Source organism: Raphanus sativus, unplaced genomic scaffold (assembly GCF_000801105.2).
Source record: "Raphanus sativus cultivar WK10039 unplaced genomic scaffold, ASM80110v3 Scaffold4585, whole genome shotgun sequence".
NCBI lineage: Eukaryota > Viridiplantae > Streptophyta > Magnoliopsida > Brassicales > Brassicaceae > Raphanus > Raphanus sativus.
The window spans coordinates 1-6,236 of NW_026619887.1; the positions used below are offsets into that span (position 1 = coordinate 1).

General features: G+C 41.0%; 2 non-coding genes across 2 annotated transcripts; one reads left to right on the forward strand and one right to left on the reverse strand.

Annotated features, from left to right (window-relative positions):
• Positions 1 to 380: 380 nt before the first annotated feature.
• LOC130507477 (small nucleolar RNA R71) lies at positions 381 to 487 on the forward strand. Its single transcript, XR_008942339.1, has one exon. It is a non-coding gene; the product is annotated as a small nucleolar RNA R71 (small nucleolar RNA).
• A 5,288-nt stretch (positions 488 to 5,775) lies between these two features.
• On the reverse strand, positions 5,776 to 5,882 carry LOC130507476 (small nucleolar RNA R71). The gene has a single exon (XR_008942338.1). It is a non-coding gene; the product is annotated as a small nucleolar RNA R71 (small nucleolar RNA).
• Between the last annotated feature and the right edge of the window lie 354 nt (positions 5,883 to 6,236).

Genomic DNA, 6,236 nt, shown 5'->3' on the forward strand with positions numbered 1-6,236 from the left:
TGTACCAAGTACCATTGTTGTTGATGAAGCAAAGCTCCTCTTGCCCTTCCAAACCATCAACCTCATTCACCTTAGGAGGGACCTCTTGACTAGGATCACCAACAAAGCTAACCTGCTCCTTCTTAGCTTGGTTTGAAAGAACCAAGTCTAACTTTTCTTGCAAGGACTTGATGTCTTTCCTTGTTTGCTGATCATCTCCTCTGTTGGCTCTATCATTCTCCTCATTGTAGACTGAATCACTCTTTGCCATGTTCTCCACCAGTTCCTCTGCATCTTGCTCGGTTCTGCCCAAGAAGAAACCATTGCTAGCTGTGTCAAGCCTGTTTCTGCAAGATGGTAGAACTCCCCTGTAGAAGGTACTAAGCAAGCTTTCCTTGGTGAAACCATGATGAGGACACTGAGCAATGTAGTTGTTGAATCGTTCCCATGCTTCACCAAAACCTTCAAGATTCCTTTGTTGAAATCCTGAAATCTCATTCCTAAGCTTTGCAGTTCTTGAGTTAGAGAAGAACTTGGTGAGGAAGGCTTCTTTGCACTCATCCCATGTCCGGATGCTATCTCTTGAGAGACCCTTCTCCCATGTGTGAGCTTTATCTCCCAAAGAGAATGGAAACAGCCTAAGCTTCAATGCATCTTCAGAAACACCATTGATCTTGATGGTGCCACACAGCCGATCAAAGTTGTCCAAGTGATCTAGAGGATCTTCCAAAGCAAGCCCATGGTACTTGTTGCTTTGGATCATGTTGATCAAGCTTGACTTGATCTCAAAGTTGTTGTTCTCCACAGCTGGTGCTCTAATGCCAGCCCTATTTCCATGGATGTTAGGCTGATCATGGGCACCAATTGCTCTAGCTTGGCGCTGTGGATGTCTTGGTCCAAGGTTGGCAGCTCCTTGACCATCTTCAGCAGCTCTATCTTGAGGCAGGTTCTCCATATCAAAACCCAACCTCTGAATGTGAGCCTGTTGCTCTTCTTCCCTTCTCCTTCTCACAATATCCCTCTCAAGTGCAGAAATGTCTTCAACAATGGAAACAAGGCTTGATGAACCTCTGCTCCTCAAGTTCATACACCTAAAAAGTCAAAGAAAGAAAGAAGGCAAGAAGCAATATCACAAACAGCAATAATAAAAATGACTTAGTCTCAAGCAAGTGACCAAATCTCAATGTCAAAATCAAACTAGGATTGGCAACGGCGCCAATTTGATAAGAGGACTTTTCAAAGGTCCAATTATGCAAATCAAAGTAGTACTTCAGATGTCAATCCATTCCTAGTTCATTTTAAAGCAAAGAGAATACAAGTCTATACTTAATCTAAGTCTAACGATTGAGTGAATGGTTTTTATGCTAAGAACAATACTAAAAAGCAATAAAGATAGAGACTTTCTTAAGATTATGAGATGAGAGGACTCATGGGATAAGGGACTTAGACCTTGGGTGATCAAACTCAAACTAAGGTGTCAGCTTTCAATCAATCTATCTACCTTAGACCTAGACACAAGACTAAACAAACTCTATCTCTAGATGAATGCTCATTTGCTTCCAAAACTCAAGCATCAAATCTCTTGATATGATCTCACACACTCTCACTCTCCATCCAATGAAGCTCAAGGATGGTGTCATTGAGTACAAGCTCAGGTGTAAGGGCAAGTCAAGGCCATTCTCAAGTGCAAGAGCCATCATCAACCCTCAGCTCCAAGATGATCCACTCAAGCTTCAAGAACTCCTCTCTCAGGTTTTCACCATCACTCTTGAAGGTGGGAAGGACCCTCCCTCTCACTAGCTAAAAGAAGGAAAGTCAAGCTAGAGACTTCAAACAAGCTCACTTGGGAGGAAGTCCCATGACTATCCATGTACATATGTCTTTTGGATTTTCATTTCAAAGACCCATGGAAGAAGGAGGGCGACCAGACTCAACTCCGAGGCATCAGCCTCTTCTCACGCTCCATAGAGGTACTCCACCACCTTCCATTGTATATACCATTTCATATTGCATTTAGATTTTCCCTTAGTCATCTCTCTCCACTTTTCACACAAGAGACTGTGTGAATTAAGTGTGGGAGAGGTGCAAGTTGCTGATGTTCTTGTGTTTTCTTGTCATTTAGCATGCATTGTATATAGTTATTGCATAGAAAACCCATAAAAATTTGAAATTTTTTGAAAAACACAAAAAGAAGCATTTAGTTGCATCATTGGCATTTTAGGATTGAGTCTAGAAGCATTCATATAGGTTGCATTCATGCATAAGGGGATGATTTTACCTTGTAAAGATGCTCATGCTAAGTTCTCATTTTGGCAACCTTTGTAATCATGACAATTAGATTGAGCATTCTCTTGATAGCTTGTAGACTTTGTGCCTTGAATTCTCTTCTTGAAACTCATTGCATTGTTTGAAACTCTCTCTTTGAAGATTTCTCCTGTCTTATTTAAACTCAATGTCTCTTGCTTATGGTCCTTTGTGTGCTGAGTCATGGCTTATACACACTTGAATTGTCTCATCCTTTTTGACCGATCTTTTTGACAATTTCAAGTGGTACTCCATACCTTGAACCCAAGCTTTATTTCAAGCCATCATTGATTGTTGAGTGAGGCATTTTTAGAAAGTTTTGCATGTGCATAATGTTGAGAGTATCGGGATCGACAATGCTTAGTCTCCATTCTAGCTAGATTAGACACACCTTTGTCTAGCATTTAGGATTGGGTGGTGAGTGTTGTTGACTTTATCTTTGGGAGTATGGTTTGGTTAAGAAAGAGAAGATTAAACTTTTAGAACTCTAAGAGTGATTATCTTGTCTCAAGGGATTATAATTTGTGATCCTTAGCTCAAAGCATTAATGTCTTGGCCCCCAAATAAAAAAAAATAAAAAAAATAAAAAAAAAATGTGAAAAAGGGGGCTAGCAAAGTTTAGAAAGAGCTAAGTTGAATCTAAAAGTGTAAATAAAAAAAAAATCCCTTGATTGACTCCATAAAAGAAAAGAGTTCTATTTAAAGAAGTGTTTTGAGTTCTTTGGGATATCTTGGTGAGTGATGAGAGTTGGGTTTTGGCATTTGAATTTGAAGTTTGAACTTGTATATGTATGGGGAAGGGTAGAACAATGGAGATTGAGCATTGTATGCATGAGTTGATCCCTTTCTTAGATATATTATGTGCATTACCAAAGCTACTTTGTTTTGAGAGTAAACCACCCTTAAAGATTATTTTGAACTTCTTATTTCATCATTGAACAAAAACATTTCCTTTCCAAACCAAATGACTTGGACCTTTTGACCATTTGCAAGATTTTCTATTGAGTTTGCTTAATGATTGTTAGAGAGTTGTTGGATTTGGGTTTGTGGAATCATGATGATGAGTGTAGAGATCAAAAGAGTTGAATAGGCCTAGAGAAGTTAGAGAAGAATGGAAGTTTTGCTCTAGCTAGTTGTTATGATTATGCAAGATTGTTAAGATGAGAGCTAAGAAGAGCATCTTTTGGTTATGAAATCCCTGTTTTCAAGCCTCTCCTCCTTAGTTCTTGAAAGTTTACTTGAGGACAAGTAAAGGACTAGTGTGGGGGAGTTGATATCTTGCATATTTACATGTTTTTAGCTTTCATATCTTATGCATTTTGATCATATAGCTTAGATCTTAGTGTCTTTAGGATCCATATTGCATTCATATGTCCCTATCAGGTGTTGGAGCATACTATGAGATGATGTGAAGTGTTTAAGAGTTCAAAGATCCAAAGGAGGTGAAGAATGAAGCTCAGCCAAGCAAGTACTCTCTTAGACTCGACTAGACCGGAATGTCGAGACCGGAATCACCATCCCGGGCGTGAAGAGGCAGGACCGGACTGTGAGGACCGGGAAGCACACCCCGGGCGTAAAGCCATGGACCGGAATGGAGGACCGTGGAGGAGAAGCCGGGCGTGAGGCAGGACCGGAATGGCTGGACCGGGGAGAGCATGCCGGGCGTGGAGGCTGAGACCGGAGTGGTCAGACCGTGGTGAGCATGCCGGGCGTGCAGGCTCAGACCGGAGTGCAGGACCGGAATGCGCAACCCGGGCGTGAGGCAGTTTGGGTGAGAGAGTGGTTGAGGCTGGTTTTCTCAAACCGATTCGGTTCGACCCAATTCGACCTTGGGTCATTTTAAACACTATTTTGAGGTTCTAATTAGCCTTATCCAAGGGGCACTCTAGTCTTTTATCCTATGTATCTTTCTTTACCCTAAACCTAAGTATAAATACTTTGTAATCTCCATTTTGGAGGGATTATCTTATTTTCTCTTAAGAATCACAAAACCTCTTTTGGGTGAAAGTTCTTCCCTTTTGTTCTTGTGTTCTTGAGTGTTTATAATTTCATATCTTGCTTTCTTAAACATGATTAAGCTTGGAAACCTCATGGGTTCAAGAGTAATCATGGTGATTAGTGAGTAGATCCACTTTTGGATTCATGGGTTAGGGAGATTAAGGGTGATTAGGCTTGATCTAGGGTGTTTAGGTGTAGATCCTTCTTATTCCTTGCTAGTAGAGTGTTTTAATGCTTCTTTAGAGCTGGCCTCTCTAAAGTTGAGTTCTAGACATTTCCCACCCACAAGGTGTTCGATGAAATGTCTGAACCAACTCTCCTAAGCTTTTAACATACTCTACCAAAGAGATTTGTTGTTAAAGGTGTTAAGATGGCTATTAGACTTGTCATTAATGATTGCTTCCTAAACATTCAACCAAAGAGATTTGATGCTTGAGTTTTGGAAGCAAATGAGCATTCATCTAGAGATAGAGTTTGTTTAGTCTTGTGTCTAGGTCTAAGGTAGATAGATTGATTGAAAGCTGACACCTTAGTTTGAGTTTGATCACCCAAGGTCTAAGTCCCTTATCCCATGAGTCCTCTCATCTCATAATCTTAAGAAAGTCTCTATCTTTATTGCTTTTTAGTATTGTTCTTAGCATAAAAACCATTCACTCAATCGTTAGACTTAGATTAAGTATAGACTTGTATTCTCTTTGCTTTAAAATGAACTAGGAATGGATTAACATCTGAAGTACTACTTTGATTTGCATAATTGGACCTTTGAAAAGTCCTCTTATCAAATTGGCGCCGTTGCCAATCCTAGTTTGATTTTGACATTGAGATTTGGTCACTTGCTTGAGACTAAGTCATTTTTATTATTGCTGTTTGTGATATTGCTTCTTGCCTTCTTTCTTTCTTTGACTTTTTAGGTGTATGAACTTGAGGAGCAGAGGTTCATTAAGCCTTGTTTCCATTGTTGAAGACATTTCTGCACTTGAGAGGGATATTGTGAGAAGGAGAAGGGAAGAAGAGCAACAGGCTCACATTCAGAGGTTGGGTTTTGATATGGAGAACCTGCCTCAAGATAGAGCTGCTGAAGATGGTCAAGGAGCTGCCAACCTTGGACCAAGACATCCACAGCGCCAAGCTAGAGCAATTGGTGCCCATGATCAGCCTAACATCCATGGAAATAGGGCTGGCATTAGAGCACCAGCTGTGGAGAACAACAACTTTGAGATCAAGTCAAGCTTGATCAACATGATCCAAAGCAACAAGTACCATGGGCTTGCTTTGGAAGATCCTCTAGATCACTTGGACAACTTTGATCGGCTGTGTGGCACCATCAAGATCAATGGTGTTTCTGAAGATGCATTGAAGCTTAGGCTGTTTCCATTCTCTTTGGGAGATAAAGCTCACACATGGGAGAAGGGTCTCTCAAGAGATAGCATCCGGACATGGGATGAGTGCAAAGAAGCCTTCCTCACCAAGTTCTTCTCTAACTCAAGAACTGCAAAGCTTAGGAATGAGATTTCAGGATTTCAACAAAGGAATCTTGAAGGTTTTGGTGAAGCATGGGAACGATTCAACAGCTACATTGCTCAGTGTCCTCATCATGGTTTCACCAAGGAAAGCTTGCTTAGCACCTTCTATAGGGGAGTTCTCCCATCTTGCAGAAACAGGCTTGACACAGCTAGCAATGGTTTCTTCCTGGGCAGAACTGAGCAGGATGCAGAGGAGCTGGTGGAGAACATGGCAAAGAGTGACTCAGTTTACAATGAGGAGTATGATAGAGCCAGCAGAGGTGAGGATCAGCAGACAAAGAAGGATATCAAATCCTTGCAAGACAAGTTGGACTTGGTTCTTTCAAACCAATCCAAGAAGGAGCAGGTTAGCTTTGTTGGTGATCCTAGTCAAGAGGTTCCTCCTAAGGTGAATGAGGTTGATGGTTTGGAAGGGCAAGAAGAGCTTTGCTT